We start from the raw sequence: 22,587 nt of genomic DNA, 5'->3' as shown, positions 1-22,587 counted from the left end.
TTTTATTTCTTAATAAATTAACTGCTTTTATTTCAATAGAAAAATAATGATAATTTTACATAAATATTAAGATTTTATCACAAACACATTTATGCAATTCCTCAAACATTAACTCTAAACGTCGCTATTTCATATACTTTTTTCTATGGAGATTATCGTTAAATAACTCTAGTCGTCGTTATTTTAGATACTTTTTCCAATCATTATCTTTGCTTAATGATTCTTCCTCTTTCTTCTTTTTGTTTGATTTACATAAAAAACAATTCAAATATTTTAATGATCATATATGTAATCATATTTTAATTTTATTTATAGAGTTAAAAAATTGCCCTTAGCATATCTAAAAATTATCTGTATTATAACATAAAATTAATTAAATAATATTATGTTAAAACGAAGAAGACATAAGTATGTATAAACGAGTCAAAATCCATATAATAGTTATTAAAAATATGCAACATTTTAAATACCATATGATATTTTTTCCCGAATTCAAGCTGGGAATTGCTAATTAATAATAAATGCTATTTTTACTTGAGTTTAAGTATAAAATTATTTTAACAGTGATACGTTGTAGTTTTGGAACCATTTTTTTTAAAAAAATGGTGAACTTACAGGTTCATTTTGATCTCATAGTGTACTCTGCTACAAGTTGCGCAAATGATGAAAACTTGTTTTCCAGTAAGCTAGCGGGAGAATCATACTCTTCAATAACTCCTGCAAAATTATAAAGAAGGTTAGAATGCAACGAAGTTCAAATTGTTTTTTCCAATGAAATCATAAATTACTGCAATACTAACCCTGACTTAGAAGCATAACCATATCGCTATCGACAACTGAAGTTACTCGATGGGCGATTGTTATTACTGTACACTCTGAGAAGTGCTCCTTTAAGGTCGTCTGAATCATATTATCAGTAGCCGTATCGACTGACGATGTAGCTTCGTCGAGTACTAAGATCTTGCTTTTCTTGAGCAGTACACTCTGAGAAGTACTCCTAACTAAATTGATGTAAGCAATGACATCAAAACTAAATTGATGTAAGCAATGTCATCAAATTAATTTAGGTGTGAACTTATTTAGGCTAATATTGAATTTTCAACACTCCCCCTCAATGTTAGCCTCCATTCTTTGAATCACGCCATGCTGACGACGGAAATGTTCAAACTTTCCAACACTCAAGCTTTTTGTAAACAAGTCAGCAATTTGCTCATCCGTCTTGATTTGCCTCATCTCAATCTCTTCTTGCAAAACTTTTTCCCTAACAAAGTGGTAATGTACTTCCACATGTTTAGTTTTTTCATGAAAGACAAGATTCTCCGCCAGCCGAATTGCCGATTGGTTGTCACAATACAACGAAATTGCATAATTTACTGGTTGATGTAGATTATTCATCAACTGTATCAACCATGTACTCTCTTGAGCTGCCATTGCTGCTGCTCGATACTCAGCTTCAGTGGTTGACAATGATACCATTGGTTGTCTTTTGCTACACCAAGAAATTGTTCCGGAGCCAAGCTTAAACACATATCCAGTTGTTGATCTCCTGGTGTCATGATCTCCTGCATAATCAGCATCACAATAACCAACTAACTTGCAGTCTTCACCTTTCTTGTACAAAAGACCATAGTCAATTGTTTTCTTCACATATCTCAGTATTCGTCGAACTGCTTCCAAATGAGGCTTCTTTAGATTTTGCATATACCGACTCATCACACCAACTGCATAAGAAATGTCAGGTCGGGTCAAGGTTAAGTAGATCAGACTACCTACCAATTGTCGATACATTGTTGCATCTTCCAAATATTTTCCTTCATATGCACACATTTTGATATTTGGTTCCATTGGCGTTGAAGTTGACTTGCATTCGAGCATTCCAAACCTCTTCAACAAATCTTTAGCATATTTCTGTTGACATAGAAATATTCCTTCGTGTGTGCGATCAACCTCTAGACCAAGGAAGTGCTTAAGTTGTCCAAGTTCCTTCATCTGGAAACGAACTGATAAATTCTCCTTCGTTTGAAGAATTTCTGCCTCATCATCACCGGTTATGATTAAGTCATCCACGTACACTAGCACGTTAGCTAGCTTACCTTCATTGGCTTTGACAAACAAGCTAGAATCTGCAGGTGTTACTGAATAACCACTTTTCGTTAGAAATTCAGCAATCTTACCATACCACGCCCTAGGTGCTTGTTTCAATCCGTAGAGTGTTTTTCGCAGCTTACACAGATATTCAGGACGATCTTGACTCTGAAAACCCATTGGTTGGGTCATGTAGATCTCTTGATCTAGTTCTCCATGAAGAAAAGCATTTTTCACATCCATCTGCCACAAGTTCCAGTCTTTGTTGGCTGCAAGTGCAAGTAAGACTCGTACGGTTGTAAGTTTCGCCACTGGACTAAATGTTTCATCATAGTCTAGTCCATACTGTTGAGAGAAACCACGAGCTACCAATCGCGCTTTGTACCTCTCGATTGACCCATCTGGACGACGCTTTATCTTGTAAACCCATTTGCAAGATATGGGTTTCACATCTTTTATCTTTGGTACAATATCCCAAGTTTGATTTTGCTGAAGTGCATCGATCTCTTCTTTCATAGCTGTCATCCACTCAGAACTCTTCGATTCTTCTTCGAACGTCTCAGGCTCCGTTGCTTCTTCAATTATGGCTGCATTGGCATATTTGGGATTTTACTTTCCACGTTGAATGTTCCATGCTGGAAGTAGCTGTTGAAAAGTTAGGGGGTTAGGAAGCTGTTGAGAAGTTAGGCGGTTAGGGAGCTGTTGAGCTTCTGTTAAGAACGGTTATTCAGCTGAATTACTTGTGTTGTATAAAACCAGAACTCATGTATTGTAATTGGTGCATTTTTATGAAGAATCACTTTTTGTATTTCTCTGCTTTCTTTACTCATCCTAATATTGGTTTTATACAACACAAGTAATTCAGTTGAATAACAATTCTTAACAGAAGCTCAACAGCTCCCTAACCGCCTAACTTCTCAACAGCTTCCTAACTACCTAACTTCTCAACAGCTACTGCCAGCATGGAACATTCAACGTGGAAAGCAGGACTTGCTTCATATTGCTAACACCGTGAAACAAGTATACACTTTCAATGACAGTTAAAAAGATAGTTTGAAATTCTTGATCGGATGACTTTAGGAAGTGAATTGAGGGTCTCTTGCTAACCTCCAACATCAAAGCTAAAAAAAATTCACTCACAAATAATCTAGTTCGGGTGGCTTAATGGACAACCAAGTTCGTCATATTCCCTATCAAATACACAAACAATCTGGCATTAATGAGCATGTAGAAAACATCAAATGCCATCTCCCCTGTATTCATAGGATGAACAACCCCATATCTCACAGTAGTAATATAGTGATAGCCTAGTAAATTGATGTCACATATCGACTCAACAAAGTCTGTTTTTCTTTGAAATCGAGTCCCATAACTACTTCAATCCATGTTCTTCCAGGATCGTGAAATTTTGCAGTTAAAAGGTAAATGAAGCATTCGGCATTATGAACAACAAAAAGCGTAACCTACAAAAAAAAACCATCCAGAGTTTTATCAATAGAGCTGCATTACTAACAATAAATTATCAGATAAAGTTGTTCAATTGTTTCTTCTTGTACTCACACAAATAAGTTTGGAATACCGGACCCAAAAGTAGCTGTAGTTCTTGTCTTTCTCATATCTGTTCAAAGCAACAATAAGTATAAATATTTCAACAACAATCTAAAGCTAGAAAGTAAGGTGATGAAAGGGAAATAGTCTTCTTGTACCTTGTAAACAGGGCATTAACTCGGCGGAGATGCCATAGGGAAATGTACTATAATTGTCCTTGTTGTCGATGCCCCTTGGGCTACCAAACCCTCAATCCTAACCCATTACAGGCGTATACAGATCGAGTTCAATTTGAGGGGATTCATTTCCTTATACCCATATGAGGAATAAATTCCTACAAATGTATAAGGTATGTGTACCCCATGGGTTATTTGCTAAAACTCATACGAAGAATAAATTCTTATGAGAGTAAAGCGTTTACCCCCACTTACTTGGAAAAAAGCCCGGGTATAGAACTTATATTATGTAAATGATCTTGATGTGTGTGAGAAGGAACATACAAACATTTGATTCAAAAGAAAAACGAAAAAACTTGACAAAGCTGAAAACATAAATTAAAATGTCAGTACGATAATTCAAAGAAATAAATAAATTAGAGAAGCTTCAATAAATGGATCATAATCTAACTATATACTCAAACCCATAATTTACACCACAACTACAATGTATAAGCAACTTACAGTCTGACTCCCTAAAAAAAGTTCACATCGTAGTCGCCAAACTGTCATAACCATTTTTTTGGAAAACAATTAATGTTTAAAAAATAATTATGATTTTGAATTGAAAATTTGGCGATTTTAAATTAATTTGAATTAAATTAAAAAGGAGTCGCCATCGACCTTTGAACTAGGTAGGTCGAATACATAAAAATATTTTTTAAAATAATTGTAAGGAAAATCGTTTTTAAGACAAAAATTGGTTTGCGTTTACCAAAAACTCAACTTAACGGGTCCAGGAGTCGATTATGCGTGGGGAAGGATAAACACCTCACAGCGCCCAAAATTGGTACTTAATCGTTTATATATTATCGCAAATGGTGGAAATTATAAATCGAATATAAAGTTAAAATATGATCCATTTATTAAAATTTAATTAATTTGCTTCGAATTATTTATTAGGGAAAATCCTTTAATTCGAAAAGAAATATCGAGATTTACTCATCCCCCGACGGGAAAGCTATCTCTTCTTATTTATTGTCTAAAAAGAATATTCCCTCCACGATAAAGAGCGCGAATAAAAAATAAATTTAAAAATCGTCATTTACATAAAATAAAATAAATAGTTATCTAAAGAAACATGCATTACATTATTTGACTTAAAATAAAAAAATGAATTAATTAAATAAATAAATTCAATTTATTTTAAGTTCACATTTTGTTCGAACGTCGTATCAAAGCGCACTACTTCGACCAAGCAATGCTTTTCACGCTCATTCGACAAAAAATTCTTCTTTAAAATGTTTGAATAAACCACACACAAAATATCAAATATAAAAGATACACATAATATTGCCAAAAGAATATTTCATAAATATTACTAAAATAAATAAGGTAGAATGAAATCATAAAGGTGAACATTATGTAAACATACAAGGAAGAGGATTAGAATGAACTCTTGTAACAAACATCAACTAAAATCAAAGATTAATCTAATGTACTAATCAAGAAGCAAATATGGACCAATATGCATTAAATCAAAAATGACTAAACATAAAAGTTATTTACCCCAAGATAAATAATAAACGAGTAGTGACCAACATATAAGTATAACAAATTTTGGATCTTAAAGTAAAGCATACAAAAGTTCCATTTAATGACTAAAATGAAATGTAATATAATTCAGCAGGTATATAAGGATATTTAACCTAGAAGAAATAATCAGAACAATGACTAAAATATAAAAATAATAAGTATCGTACTCAATGTCAAATATTAATAAAGATAGGAGGATAGAAGAACTAGGATTAAAATGGAAATATAACAAAACCAATGCTCAAATAAAAAGATTTGGAGTCTTTTCAGTGACCGAAATGCATGAATAACAAGATTTGAAACTCGAAATATAAATTAGAAATTTGCATTTAGTGACTAAAATGGAAAGCTTACAAAGTGCAAAGGGCCTCGAATGGGATTAACACAAACACCAAAATGCACACTTACCCCATTGAAACGGCGTCGTTCGATGTCACGTCTATATATATTTTTGAAAACCAAGCTAAAATCAACCATCAACCTTTATTTTCCCCTTTTGCCCGAATAAGAGAGAGAGAGAGAAAAAGAAAGCTCTCAAAATCTTCAACCAGAAACTTAAGATCTCCAGAATCTGACGAGCTGCCACTGCGCCGGCCATTGTTGGCTGGCGACAACCGTCATCTGCCGGCGTAGAAGAAGATAGTAGAAAACGTTGTTCGAATCTTCTTCTCGCCCTGATTAAGAATACATGCTTCATTTAACCAAAAGGTGTCTCAAAAACAGTAGATATAAGGAGATCTCTTCGACTTCCATGACTCTATTGACTCTCGAGATGACCGACAAACGCATAGGTATGTAAACATCCTATTCTCCCTCTCAGATTTCCTTTTCCTCTTTTTTTTTTCTTTTTTTCTCCATGTTCGAACCTTTTTTTGTTTGGTTCTCTCCCTGTTTCTCTTTTTTTTCTTTTCTCATTTTCCTGAAGATTCTCTCTCTGTTTCTCCTCTTCTTTCCCTGAAAACTCCTCTTGTATGTTGCTTGCCTCTCTCCTTTTATCTGCTTGCATGTGATGGTTTGATGAATATTTGTGCTGCTACCAAGAAGATAGGGTCTGATTACCTTATTTTCAGCTTGTGACAAAGCCAAATTTCCTCGGGATAATGTTTTGCATTTGTTCATATTTTTTATTGGGTTTTTCTGACTTTGATTTGCTTGTTTTGACTGATGGGTTGATTGATGCAGGTTCGGTCACTGTTCCATACAGATAACTGATGACGACGACATGAGAGTCTTTCTCTGCGACTCACGTATCTGGGGCAACGATCAGTGATGTTCACGCGCCGGTGAGGTAGCTGGTTATCACTGGCAGTGGCAGTGGCTTACACATTTAGGGTTAAACCCTAATTACTAATGGATTTGTGGACTGTTGGATCTCCAACAGATCTAACGGCTGGAAATTGGGGCAGTTGGGGTTAAGGGTGAAAACCCTAGTTGGGTTTGGGCTTATGTATTTTGGTTCGTTATAATCTAGGCTCCAGTTGGGTCTGCTATTTGTAAACGAGTCGGATCTTGGGGCCCAAACCAGGTGGGCTTGGATGCTGGGTCACTTATTGGCTGGGGTGTTGGATTTATATTTTGGTCTTCAGTTTCTGACCTACAAAATATGTAAATAAATATTATTAATAAAATAATAATAATAATAATAATAATAATAATAATAATTAAAACTCTAAAAAAAAACGGGCGTCTATATAAGTCATGTGGATAATAAGTTTATTTATAAATATAATCGATTAGAACCAGATAGCTTGTCCTTCATAGACATCTTGAGTAAAGCACACTTATGTTTCTCTCCAAGAAGCTTAAAATCTTCACAAAATTCCCGGCACCAGAAGAACAACTCATGAAACTAAAACCTCCAAGTTGGCCCGAAGACCGAAATTCAGCAGCAGGTAGTCCAACTCATTTCTCAACAAAAACAAGCTGCAATTGTCCACCTTACCTAGAAAGCAAAGTGGTCCAACTTGAGCTAAGGCGTGGGCATGGTTTATTCATCCTGAGCTATAGCACAAGAAGTCTTCAGTTAAAGCGTGGGTACGTCATCTATCGGCTCAATTCGGTTTTTATCGATTTCAGTTTTTTTCGATAATCATTTTTTGGATTGATTTTCGGTTATTTTATTAGATCGGATTGGATCTCATCACATTTATTTGATTTGTAACATAATCTGCTTCTTTGGGTAATAAAATTTAATTTATTCAAAAAAAGTGGTCCAACCTCCATACAATCCACTTGAAAATTCATATTATCCCACCAAACGCAATGTTTTCCACTTGGAACAACGCCAAAACAACAATAGTGTTCTTTTAGGGAAACATGTAAGGGAATAAAAAAATGAAACCAATTTTTTTTGGCTTTTTCCTATTTCACAACAACAAAACCCTGTTTCCCATATACAATGGGGTAAGGGGGAGGTAGGGTAGTAGGCTGACCCCAACGCCAGGTTAAGAGCAGCTTCCGTGGAAGACCTCCGGCAGTCAGAAAATTAAAAATAAAGATAAGATGCAAATGCGTGTATAAATAAATAAATAAATACATAGATGAACAGTCTTCATATGCAGTCTTGATATGTGCGTCTGTAATGGGGAGTAATCCCTGTAAATAATTCCCTGCAAATAATTCCCTACATAGAAATCTCTGCATATAGACTGAAAATGTAAGAACCAGCTAAATTTAAAAAGAGGAAACATGAATAAAAATGTTACACAGAAAATCAATAATAGCAAGCTACGAGGATGAATAAATTCAAATGAGTTAATTCTTAAACTAATGCAACACTACTTCGATACTCTAGTTCTAAGCCTTCCTTCAAAGCCTGTAGAATCAAAAGAAGGTATCAATAATGCAACTTTTTGATTAAAATCTCATCTTGAAACCCATGATTTTTTTACATTTAACCCCAGCTGGTTTTTGAGGTAACCCAACTGGAATCAATCATCAAACTTTGGATTAAAAAAAAAGAGGCAAGTAACTCTCTTTTTTCCCTTTTTACCACACTCACTGAGTCAAGCATTTGAAACCGAGGTTTTTGGGGTTACATAATTATCTCACCCTCTAGGTGGGGAAGGTTTTAGGCCCCAAAAGCAAACAAACTACTACACAAGGAACCACCCTTCCAACACCAACACAAAAAAAGAAAAGGGTGTTGTCATCTTCCTCCGCATTTATTAATATTTTATTACTTAACATAACAACAGAACTGTAAACTTTTTCACCACTCCCATATTTAATTTTCTGGGTTTTTCTTTTGCTTTTTTGTTAGCTTAAAGAAACTGCACCATTTTAAAGATGGGAGATAATTTGTTTCCTCTGCTGTGCTGCAGCTCACATGTACGGATTGAATCAGAACACGCAGTGACAAGAACGAGTCAGAGAGTCGGACTCTGTGAAAAGGCTAAAATTGGTATTTCACATCCCCTGTTATATAGAGTCCACGTCAGCTATCCATGGCTTCTATGGTTTTTAAAACCGAACCGGCTATACTATCGATTCACTAGTTCAACCGGTCGAATCGGTTCGATCGGTCAGAAGAATCGGACGACGTCATAATTATTTAAAAAATTAAATAAAAATACTAAAAATATTTAATAAAAAATAATTTTTTATATCATAAGTCATATTCAAAGCAAGTCATAACATATATAAGTTAAAAACCATAAAATCAAGTGAAACAAAATTATTCAAATTAACTACAACAAAATATTTAAGGTAAAACATATTAAATAATAAATATAATTATATAACTATAATTAAAAAAATAAATTTGGAGCTAAAAAAATCATAACAAAATGATATTGTTTGGTTTAATTTTTTCTTAAAAAACAAAATCACATGGCTAAGAAACATAGAAGAGCATCCCAAAAATCTAAAGAGAAAAAATATGAGAACAAAACAATCTCACATGGCTAAGAAACATAGAAGAGCATCCCAATTAACTTCTATAAATAATAGAGGTAATTTGACATTCAAAATCATAGAGCCTTTTGGTGAGCATTGAGTGAATTATTTTTTCACTTCAATTTTTTTGAGTTTAAGCCTTTTCGAGTTCAAGTTTCAATATTATATTTCGAGTTCGAGTTGAACTTGATAATTTTTAGCGCGTGAGTTTGAGTCGAGTTGAGCTTACTTTTAAAGTTTTTAAGTTCGAGTCGAGCTCAGCAATACTCGAGTTCGACTTGACTCGTTTAACAAACGACGTCGTTTGGTTTAATTTAAAAAAAAATAAAGTTGGCGATTTTTTCTGATTGTTTCCGATTTTCAGCCGGTTCGGTTCGAATAGTTCAGCGGTTTTGAACAGTTCAGCAGTTTCGAACGATTCACTAGTAGCGGCTCAACCGGTGTAGATTGAACTGGACTAGACAACGAGTTCCAATTGAACCAGTTGAACCGATCGATCCGATCCGATCCGGTCCGCTTCCCAATTCTGAGTTCAAACTCCAGTTTGAAAACTCTACAATCTACTACCCTTGTCTTGTTTTATGTAAATAAATCATTTTTGTTTTAATGACAATGACCGTAAATTTTATTCTGCATAGGGAAAGGGGTGATGACACATTATATTATGCACCAAAATAATGTTTAGGTTATTTAGGGGTAGGCTTTTTGCTCTATAACTTCTTGTTGGGAGGCGGCAGGGTGGGGGCAAACGGTTTACATTTTAGTATAAATGTAGGGTTAAAATATACTTAGGGTTGTTTGTTTATTTCAGAATGATTAAGTGCTGAATGATTCAAATATTGAATGATTCAGAGACTCTGAATGATTTAGCTCTGAATGTTACATGTTGTTTGATAACTGGTTCTGAATGATTCAGAATGTATTTCTGTGCTGAATCATTCAACACTGTTTTGCTGAATCAGTCAGCACTGAATCATTCAGAGGTGCAAAACAAATGCGCCGAATGTTGAACGGTTCAACATTCAACGCTGAATGATTCTATTAAGAAACAAACAAACAATCCCTTAAACTACATCTCAACTTTGTGGAATCTTTCAGTTTCTAATGGAGTTTCACATCCTTTCAATATTTGCTCTAGCTTTACTGTCAATGTAACTTATTCTATTTTCTTCAACAAATGATCCTTCTCTACAACAAGAAGTGTATTGGAGATCCATATTCCCATAAACCCTAATTAAGTCAAACCTTATATATATGCATGTACAATTAATTTTAATCATCATACATATTTTAGAAATAATCACTAACATCAAAAACATAAAAAATCTTCCATCAATTCTTCAAGATCACTAAACTCTCCTTAAACCATAATTGAGAAATCTCATAACACAATCATATTCACCATGAAATATTGGTACCAAATGATAAAGAATTTCATGTAAATTAATTATATATCTAATAGCTTAATCCAAAAATTAATCATATAACTTGAAAATCAAAATAAAAATCTTACAAAAATGGAGGTTCAACCTTGGAGAAGAAAGAAGCTGAAAATGGCTTAATTATCTAGGTATTCTAGTATTTTAAAAGATAAAACACATGACATTTTCTAATTAATTGAATTTAATATTCAATTTATGAAAAATCTTAAAAATACCCTTAAAAACTTGAAAATTACCAAATTTTATTGTATTATTTTTTATTAAAATATTCATTGGTCAAATATGAATCAACCTAGCTTTGACTTTTAACTTAGCCATGTAACTTTCAAAAATTGCATTTTAATCACTAAATTTCCAATGTTCGGTCAAATCTGAAAATTTACACTGTTCTGAGCCAAATTTCTCTGATATAAAATATGAAAATAATAATTCCAACAATTTCCAAACATCCTTCATATTTTTCGTAAAATTCCGGTTTGATTTGATTATCCGCTTTCAATACCAAGCTTTACCTCTTTTTAGTTTTTAACACAAATCTCGTACCAGAAATCTGATTCCCACGAAAATCCTTGTTTTAAGTCAAACTGTTCATTTACGGGCTAAAAATATAACTTTTAAAAATTATAATTTCGGTCCCTATACTTTTCAAAGTTTATACTTTAATCACTAAACTTTCAAAACTTATATTTTAGTCACTAGACAAAATTTGGGGTATTACAATTTAACTATTGAAAGACCATCGGTAAATCCAAATTAAAGCCAAACATCGTGAGAAAACTATCTACAAACACATATTGAGTATCCAAATCTAATTCAAGAGTCCAAAATAAAGAAGATTAATGGGATAATAAATGAATCCTAATCTACAATGAAAATGTGAAAACTTATTAAAAAAACTTGAACGCATGATGCATATCCAAATCTAATTTTATAACTATATACCATAACGACTTTTTTATATCATTAAACTCTAATTTATATATATATATATATATATATATATATATATATTAGAATATATACAATTTTATATTCATAATGAATCCATTAAGTGATCTTTTTTTTTCCGGATGCTCTATGTTTGAGCAAATGCATCAACAGGATATGTGTACGTCATCAATAATTAAGAAATATTCTAATCATATATTACTTTATAATTACTTCATATTATTAAAAAAAATTATTCATAATGGCAGGGGATCATAAGTAAATTTTCTTTATTATAACCAAACATGTCTACCGCTTGATAGCTCACATTTAATAATATGTCTATAGACATGATTTTTCCAATAGGTGAATTCCTTTCTCTGTTGGCCTAATTATTTTTCATATTCGGGTTTAATTGGATTAGTACATAATCTCTTCGTGTATTTGAATTTTGAATTTCTACATACTAGCTAATTTTTTGTTTATATCAAATATTTGATTCAATGAGTAATGTATGAATTTCAACGCAATTTTAAAATTTTATACTCTAAATAATATATAATTTATGTTTTGAGATAAGGATATTATGGAATTGAGCAATGCAGATACTCCTTAATGAAGAAGAAATTTGAAATCCTCAATTCCTTGGCTTCTTTCTTGCTTCCTATCCAACCAATGTGATAGTTGTACTTTTGCATGAGCTTCTAAACATATAGAAATCCAGTGGTGGCATAGCTCTAAGCTTGCATAAGGATATCTGCTGGGCACCCCGAGGATGCCAGTGATGGTGGGACGCTCATGATGATGACATGCAACTTTGTATAACATTCTGAAATTCCTGCAAATTGCATTGGCGTCTAGAAACACCACATTGCAAATTAAAACACCAATTAAATTGGAAGACGCTGACTGTACCTTACTATGGGGCGCTCCATTGGACCTTTGAGAACGAAGAAGATCCAAAAGATTGTTTCTTTTGTCCATCTCTTGAACTAGTTCCACTCTTTGGACAATCAAATCAGTGTTTGAACCAACCCTTCCAACAGCCAGAAATACATTGTCCGAAAGGAAATCCGAAGCAAGTCTGCATAATAAAATGGAGTATAAAGGAAGCCAAGAACACTGAAATGCAGTTTGCATGAATACAAAACATAGGTGTTGACAACCGTTTTCGTCCCGTTTTATTATTAAAAGGTCACTAAATTATTCGAAACGAGGCACCTTTCAAAAATCGTTTCGACAATTGCAGTTATTTCCTTATCTTAAATATTTAACACTCACTTTTAAATTTAAGCCATGGACAATAAGTTATTCCCTTCTAGCTATCTGAAAAAAATAATATAAGTGTGTTTCCTAGATTTTCACTTTAATTCAGTTTTATCTATTTAAATAAAATAAAAACTTATAGTAATTTAGTTCTACGTAAACTAACAAGCACCAGTGTCTAGTGAAAGAATAATACCCTATTGCGGTATAGACCATGGTTCGATTCCCAGTTGGTGCACCTTTGAAGCAATGATGATGTTTGTGTTGGAGAATAATAGGGGATCTTCTTCAAATTTTGAAAAATTGATGATAATTAACGTGGTTTCGGTGTTTCAAATTTACTTAGGTTTATTCTATTCAAAAATTAAAAAATAAATATTTAGGTTTATTTTGTTTTTTTTTTTACCTTTATATCAAACTTTCATGAAAATCAAATCAATACAATTTTTTCTATCAAATTTCAAAATTCATTAAAAGTTTAGTATTCAGCGCTTAATTTTGTTTGTTTGCCTCTTAATAGAATCATTTAGCGCTGAATGCTGAACCGTTCAGTATTCAACGCGTTTGTTTCGTACCTCTGAATGATTCAGTGCTGACTGATTCAACAAAACAGTGTTGAATGATTCAACACATAAGTACATTCTGAATGATTCAGAGTCATTATCAAACAGCATGTCACATTCAGAGCTAATTCATACAGAGCCTCTGAATCATTTAACATTTGAATCATTTAGCGCTTAATCTGTAACACCCCAATTTAGGGGCTAAAATTTAGAAATTATAAAGTGGTGAATTTAATTGGTATTTTTGGAAGAGATTGGGGATTAAATTGTAAAATTGTAAAGTTGGCATACCATTTTAAGAAGTACAAGAAGTTCAGTGACTAAATTCATAATTTAGCCATTTTCCTTTATGAGAAAATTTATTTTTTCAGTTTTTCTCTTTCGTTGACCCAACTTTCAACTCCGATCTACTCGCCGTCCGACCTCCGATCGACGAGCCGAAATAACCATTGTGTTCGTTGTCGAGCGAGGAACAAAACCCCTCAAACCTTTCGTCGAGAATCGTCACCGTTCGTCGTTAATTTCAGTCGGAAGCATCGTCGGTAATAACTCGGTTTTAGTTGGTTTTTCATCGATTCACGACGATCCGGTCATCCTTTTACGACACCTCCCGCACCATCGTGTTCCTTGCATCGTTCCGAGTCTGCCGGTGTCATCCTTGGTCTCCGTCGACGGCGGCGCGTGAGGAGGTGAAGCGGTCAAAGTTTCCGATTTGTTGAAATCGAGCTTTCCACCGTTGAAAATTGTGAACCGAGCTTTGTAAGTATCTCGAAATCGCTTAAAATAATTTTTAAGAATTTTTCCGGAAATTTAGCACTGTTCACGCCCCCCACGTGCCGCCACTGCGCGTGGGGATGGTCCAAATGATCGGTTTGACCGGTTTTGGAGCAGAGTTGACTGGTTTGACCGGTCACAACCCGACCCGACCCGTTGACTCGACCCGTTGACCATTGACCGGTGTTGACCACTGTTGACCAAAACTTTGACTAGTTTTGACCGGGCATTAAACGACCTTTGACTTTGACCGAGTATACCTATCCTGACATTTTTCGACGTTCTAAATCCGATTCCGCTGTCCGTTTTTCGAAATTCGAACTCAAAGACCTCGAAATTTCCGGTCAAACCCTTTGACGTTGATTTTGACCGAAAATTTCAAATTTCTGAAAAGTCATATTTTATGTTTTTGACGTCCTGAATCTGAATCCGAAGTCCGTTTTGCCAAATTCGAACCCGGTAAGTTGTTTTTCACTGATTTATCACCCGATTCAATCCGTTTATCGTAATTAAACTCCGTTTTTGATATAATTTATGTTAATATGTATCTAAGGAATTATTGGAAGTTGAATTGAAGATCAAAGGCGTTTGAATGGAATTTTTATGGTCAATCAGTATTGCACGGAAATTGAGGTAATATTTTACTACCTCTTTATGCTTTATGGATCATGTGAATATTGGTAAATGCATGAATAAGATATTATTGGTCTCATATGTGTAGCTAATTAATTTCTACACTTGATCAGAATACGATGAAAAATCGGTAAATGATTATGGTTCAGATTACTTTTATAAGAAATTGATGGATTGTTAGAATTAAAATTATAAGTTTTGTGTTTAGTGTTAAAGGAATCAGCTTAGATTTGTAACATATAATTTATTTCATCAAAGATACTTGGATGAAAAATTATGAGAATATTCTGATAGGGTAAAATTATGAAAATACCCTTATATTGTAAGATGACAAGAATTGTCCCTAGAAGTTGGTTAATAACTCTGAAAAGACATATTGATCCGGTAAAAATTACTGATGTGCATAAGAAATGTTAGTTTTGATTAGGAAATGCGGATAACCGGTTTTTAACCCCAAGAGGGTTTGAGCAAGATGCTAGAAGTCTGTTAAGGAATCATTTCAAGATCAGAGAATGTTCGGGAAAGAAATTAACCATAGGATCTTTAAATTATAATTATTTTCGTTAAGAGCTAATATCGAAATTATCTGGTTAAGAAATTACAAAAATGCCCTTGAGAGGTAAAAATAGTTTGAGTTGACCCTGAATGAGAAAGTACTTTGAGGATTTGTACTTAACTCGATTAAGTACGAATTTGATTATTAAGATCCTGACTTAGTGCAGAAAAATTCTTGATATTGAGTTGGTAAAAATTTGAGAAGGCACTTGACCCGAAAATATCCGAGTTACGAGTAAATACCTGAAGAACAATTTATCGGGGTGCTCTTTTATCAGAATTGTTCGAATGGACTAAAATAGATGATAAATTGGTATTAAATAATAAGAAATTATGGAAGAAAATGATTGAAATACATCGAATCTGTAGAATGACCAGAATACCCCTGTAATGGAAATAACCCAAGAATACCACCAAGCTCAAAAATGATTGGATATCTTCGAGCTATGAAATAAATGGAATAAAAATGAATACCAAAATTACAAAAATACCCTTGTGTCATATTCTAAGTAAATACCTTGGATTAATTAAGGAATCCAAATAAGCATAGGTATTGGACTACCATTAAAAAGTTATGGAACACAACTTACGTAAGCTGATCAACTTTAATGAAATGTCAGTACCTGAACGGCATAGATATTACTTGAATGCGTGTTCGTCTACTCAAGTTTAGCTCGATGATAATTTTGGAAGTATTCAGCTCAGCTCAACTCTAGATCGCATTCAGTATTAAGAATTGGACGTTTGTTCGACAAATAAACTACGAAGACCAAATTAAACTGAATGGAAATACAATATGTATTTGGAATTCAGAAACGTCTGAATTACTCTGATAAACTCTAAAGTAACAAGAATAAACATGATTGTTAAATGAACTAAATAACCTCAATGAATGAGGATTAAATAAGTGATTTGGATGAGTCTGGAAACATTGTTGAACTTACATGATAAATTGTCTTTATGGGTTATAAACCATGAATCAAGTACGTCCGTATTTCTTGATATCGTTGAAACATGGAAATGAAATAAAGACAGTTGGGAGATATATTCAGCGATGATTATGGGGATGATCTATGGATCTGCATTATGGTATTAAAGAGTGAATACACTAGAAGGATAATGAATTGACTTGTTGACATGCATCAGTTTGAGAGTTGTGTAACTCAAGTTGTTTGATAATACGGTCGATAGTCATAGATTGTAAATGACTTGAATCTTTGATTCTTTATTTTCAGCTAAAATCACTTCGGTCATGTTTGAAAACGCAAGTAACGCAGAATGAAAAGATTCTGAATACCTCATTTGGTTCAATTGGGCTGAAATCCTATGAATTCAAAGTATATTCCTGAATACCTCTGATTGTTTGGGTAATGGAATCACTCGCAGTAAATCTGAATTTAGAATTATTCGGTATAAAGGTTCCTGAACGTTTTCCTGATGCATATAGAAACTTAGTGGAATTCTAAAAGTATCAATCTGAAATGTCTGATTAGATCGGTTAGAAATCGATTCTCTTCAATAAGATCTTATTATTGGAATCCGATCAAATTGCACAAGTTCATGTTATCCATATTGATAGCTACAAAATGCATCTGAAAAATAATTGGATTCTCTAGTGTGTTCCTTATATTTTGAAAAATTGTTTTATTGTTTTAACATGTGGTACACTGAAATCTATGGTTATTGTTTTATGGATGCACCGACTTAACGGTGATGGCTTATGGATTTGTAATATTGTATAAACTGTATCTTGGAAATAGAGATTTGTAAAGTACAGCTCTGATCAAGCTGGAAAATTTTTATGGACCTAATATGACTCTTAAGTAGGCTCTGCGGCCCTGAGATCATTCTCGGGTAGGCTCTGCGGTCCTAAGATGTGTTCTTAGGTAGGCCCCACGGCCCCGGAATCTATCTTGGGTAGGCTCTCAGGCCCTAAGATGTTCCTTTAGGTTAACTCTTTGTAAGATGGTTTAAAATACGAGTTTAAAAAGCTCCACTACAGTATGGTTTATGGGATTTTACTGAACTATCATTTGATTAGTGTACCTATTATGGTTTTATCGTACTGATGGAACACACTAGACATCCTATTCGACCTCATGAAAACGTGATAGTATGAAAGGTTTCTTATGAACTGAGATTCATGGCTTCTACTCGATGAACTTCTAAGGGAACCCCAAATTATTCCGCCCACTGGTATAAGTATGATTCAATAAGGAAATTATGATTTTCCAATTATCTGCATGTCATGTAGCATCATCTGGTAATTCTGTATTACTGAGCTTTTCGAAGCTCACTCTATTACTCATCATTGCAGGTTAAAAGAATTGTACCAGTATCACTATCGACTTCAGTAAGGGAGTTCTTCCGGCGTTGCAGAGTATGGTACATGTGATTAGGGGGCATGTAATTGTATTTTGATTTATATACGAGTCTAGAAATCTGTTTTATTTTTAAATAGTGACAACTGATTTTATAAGTTACACGTTTCAATAAAAGTTTTAAATTTTCTGTTATTTTTACAGTGGGTTGCTCCGGTGGCCCTAATGTGACGCCCCATACCGGATCGGGCTATCAGCATCGGTCTGAGGGAGTTACATAATCGTTCTGAAGTAAACAAACAACCCTTTAGTATAGCTTTGGTCCATCAAAAGTTTAAATATGATTTAAAGAGATATTTCACATGAATGTAAAATCGAAAAAATTATAAATATAATCGTATTAAATATTTATTTATATTTAACACATTTTGAAATTTAAGTAATGTGGATAATTTATTTATAAATATAATCCATTAGAACCAGATAGCTTGTCGTTCATAGAAATCTCGAGTAAAGACACTTGTGTTTCTCTCCAAGAAGCTTAAAATCTTCACAAAATTCCCGGTACCAGAAGAACAACTCATGAAACTAAAACCTCCAAACTGACCCGAAGACCGAAATTCAGCAGCAGGTAGTCCAGCTCATTTCTCAACAAAAACAAGCTGCAATTATCCACCTTGCCTAGAAAGCAAAGTGGTCCAACCTCCATACCATCCACTTGAAAATTCATATTATCCCATCAAATGCAATGTTTTCCTCTTGGAACAACACCAAAGCAGCAGCAGTGTTCTTTTAGGGAAACATGTAAGGGAATCAAAAAATGAAACCATTTTTTTTTTGGCTTTTTCCAATTTAAGTAACCACAAACCTTCCTTCAAAGCCTGTAGAATCAAAAGAAGGTATCAATAATGCAACTTTTTCTTTAAAATCTCATCTTGAAACCCAAGTTTTTTTTTTTACATTTAACCCCAGCTGGTTTTTGAGGTAACCCAACTGGAATCAATCATCAAAGTTTGGTTAAAAAAAGTGGCAAGTAACTCTTCTTTTTTTCCTTTTTAACACACTGAGTCAAGCATTTGAAACTGAGGTTTTTCGGGTTACATAATTATCTCATCATCTAGGTGGGGAAGGTTTTAGGCCCCAAAAGCAAACAAACTACTACACAAGGAACCACCACCACCAAAAAAGAAAAGGGTGTTGTCATCTTCCTCCGCATTTATTAATATTTTATTACTTAATATAGCGTCAGAGTTATAAAAAAAATCACCACTTCTATATTTAATTTTCTGGGTTTTTCTTTTGCTTTTTTGCTTTTTTGTCGGTTGAAAGAGACTGCACCATTTTAAAGATGGTAGATAATTTGTTTCCTCCGCTTTGCTGCAGCTCACATATAAGGATTGAATCAGACACACAGTGACAAGGAACGAGTAAGAGAGTCGGACTCCGTGAAAAGGCTAAAATTGGTATTTCTCATCCCCGGTCATATAGAGTCTACCTTCAATTAATTCTCTGAGTCCACCTCTCTATTAGTCCTATATTAGCTTTCGCATCATTCCATCTCTCTCAAGGAGGAACTCACCCTTAAGCTAAGGCACACCCCCAACTTACCTTAAGTCCTAATCCGATAAGCTTATTAATTCAGTCAGCGATAAGTCTTTTCCTGTGGCAAGAACTTTGTTTTTCGTTTTGCATCTTCCTTCAGGAGGTGAAATGCTTTGCATTTATGTGTTTGTCTCATTTGAAGTTAGTCTAATTGGCACCGCTTTTAGGCTAGTATTCCATTCTACCTTTATCTTGCTCTAATCTTTCAAATGAGTCAAGATAAAGGCAGAATGGAATATCAGCCTAAAAGCAGTGCCAGTTAGACCAACTTCAAATGAGACAAGATCCTTTATATTGCATATCGTTCGTCACACACAAATGCAAGTCACTTTACCACCTTAAGGAAGGTGCAAAGCGAAAAACTAAGTTCTTGTCGTGGGAGAAGACTTATTCGTTGACTGAACTGATAAGCTTATCGAATTAAGACTTAGGGTAAGGTGGGGGGGTGCGCCTTAGCTTAAGTTAAGGGTGAGTTCCTCTTTGAGAGAGATGGAATGATGCGAAAGCTAATGTAGGACTAATAGAGAGGTGGACTCAGAGAACGAATTGAAGGCGGACTCTATATAACAGGAGATAAGAAATATACCAATTTTAGCCTTTTCAAAGGAGTCCGACTCAGAATTGGGAAGCCATTGAAGGCTTAGAGCAAGATAAAGGCATAATGGAATACCAGCTTAAAAGCAGTGCCAGTTAGACCAACTTCAAATGAGACAAGATCCTTCATATCGTTCGTCACACACAAATGCAAGGCACTTCACCACCTAAAGGAAGGTGCAAAGCGAAAAACTAAATTCTTGCCGCGAGAGAAGGCTTATTCGCTGATTGAACTGATAAGCTTATCGGATTAGGACATAGGGTAAGTTGGGGGGTGCACCTTAGCTTAAGTTAAGGGCAAATCTTGTTTGATGTGCTTATAAATAAACTCAAACAAGAAGTAGAAGTAATTGGGCACGAACCAACAACATCAACAGGTGAGAGTAAAAGATTTGCCAATATATTTGGCATTGGCTTGCAAGGGAACCTTAGCTTAAGTTAAGGGCAAATCTTGTTTGATGTGCTTATAAATAAACTCAAACAAGAAGTAGAAGTAATTGGGCACGAACCAGCAACATCAACAGGTGAGAGTAAAAGATTTGCCAATATATTTGGCATTGGCTTGCAAGGGAACCTAGATCTTGTTGTAGAGAAGGAACATTTGTTAAGGAAATTAGGATAAGCTGCATTGACATTAAAATTAGAGCAAAGTTTGGAAGAATATGAAACTCTATTAGAAAGCTGAAAGATACAACTAATATTTTAGGTTGAGATGTAGTTTAATTATATTGTAGCCCTATATTTATACTAGAATGTAAGCAAGACAAGGATGGGAAGAAAATAATAATATTTGTAGTTTCCCACAAACTTTATTTAAAGAAACATGAATGTGGTGTGCGAAGAACTTGCTTCATTTATCATCTTTTATGATTAAAGTTTTGTTACGTGATAACACTCTTATCCATATAATAAAGATGCACTTCACATACTAAAATTCATGATTAAAGTATGAATATTTATGAAAAAATATTCATATTTTGTAGTCTTATCATTTTTTATGTTTTTTTAATTCAAAATTATCTATATTTGTAAAAAAAAAATATTGATATTTACCGATCAAATAAGTTTACCGGTTACGCCATTGTAATTAATATATTAGGTATAAGTCAATATTTCCAGTCACACAAAACCAATCTTGTTAGGATCTTTTCAGATTTGTTAACTTTATATTAATATGCCTTGGACAATTCCGGAAAATAACCCTATTATTCCTAACACAAATTTCATCATTGCTTTAGAGGTGTACTAATTGGGAATCGAACATGGTCTGCACCGTGATAGAGTACTATTTTACCCCTGGACCACTAGTGCATGTTGGTCTATAAAACTAAATTACTATAGATTTTTTTTATTAAAATAGAAAAACTGAATTAAAGAGAAAATCTAGAAAACGCAATTGCATTCGTTTGATTCTAGAAAATATTTATACGTTTATAGTTAAAACATTTTTTTGACTGCACGTTCATAAGAAATAGCTCTTTAAATCATATTGAAACTTTTGATGGACCAAAGCTATACTTATAATAAACTCTTGATAGATTTTCAAATTGGTAGAAAATTGCAATGATTTGCTTTCCATGAAACTTTACATCAAATCAAATGAACTAAATAAATTTGAAATTTATAAATATTGTTATTAAAATCACATTTCAGATTTTTAGGAAGAACCCTATTCTTTTACTACCCAACTTTCGTCATTGTTTCAAAGGTGTACCAACCGGCAATTGAACCCAAGTATATATTGTAGCATAGTAATATTCTACCACTAGACCTCTACTGTCTATTGGTCTAAGTAGAAATAAATTACTATAGGTTTTTTTATATTAAAAATAGAGACAAGTGAATTAAAGAGAAAATTTAAAGAATACACTTATACAATTTTTTTAATAACTAAAAGGAAATAACTTATTATCCACATGACTTAAATTTCAAATTGTGTTAAACATAAATAAATATTTAAGACGATTATATTTATAATTTTTTCGATTTTACATTCATGTGAAATATGTCTTTAAATCATATTTAAACTTTTGATGGACCAAAGCTATACTAAGTTATTGTTTATACTAAACTTTTAATGGATTTTGAAATTTGATAGAAACATTGTATTGATTTGCTTTTAATGGAAGTTTATATCAAAGGTAAAAAACAAAATAAACCTAAATATTTATTTTCTAATTTTTGAATAGAATAAACCTAAATAAATTTGAAACACTGAAACGACGTTAATTATCATCAAAATTTCAAATTTTCAAGAAGAATCCTACTATTCTCCGACACAAACCTCATCATTGCTGTAAAGGTGTACCAACTGGAAATCGAACTATGGTCTATACCGCAATAAGGTATTATTTTATCACTAACACTGGTGCTTGTTAGTTTACGTATTACAATAAGTTTCTTTATTTAAATAGATAAAACTGAATTAAAGTGAAAATCTAGGAAACACATTTGTATTAATTTTTTCAAATAACTAGAAGGGAATAACTTATTGTACATATGGCTTAAATTTAAATGTGAGTGTTAAATGTTTAATATAAGGAAATAACTCCTATGTTTTTTTTTTTTTGGTTTTCATGTGTGAGCACCATTTTTCTTACGGACCTAAAATAAAAAGGGGTCTCAAGCC

At 33.5% G+C, this 22,587-nt stretch overlaps 1 pseudogene; it reads right to left on the bottom strand.

Annotated features, from left to right (window-relative positions):
* Nucleotides 1-581: 581 nt before the first annotated feature.
* LOC120134761 overlaps nucleotides 582-22,587 on the bottom strand; it is a 34,552-nt pseudogene continuing 12,546 nt past the window's right edge.

This window comes from Hibiscus syriacus, unplaced genomic scaffold (genome assembly GCF_006381635.1).
Source record: "Hibiscus syriacus cultivar Baekdansim isolate YM2019G1 unplaced genomic scaffold, ASM638163v2 tig00110597_pilon, whole genome shotgun sequence".
Lineage (NCBI taxonomy): Eukaryota > Viridiplantae > Streptophyta > Magnoliopsida > Malvales > Malvaceae > Hibiscus > Hibiscus syriacus.
The sequence above is the reverse complement of the archived record's forward strand: the minus strand, read 5'-3'. Positions and strand labels throughout refer to the sequence as shown.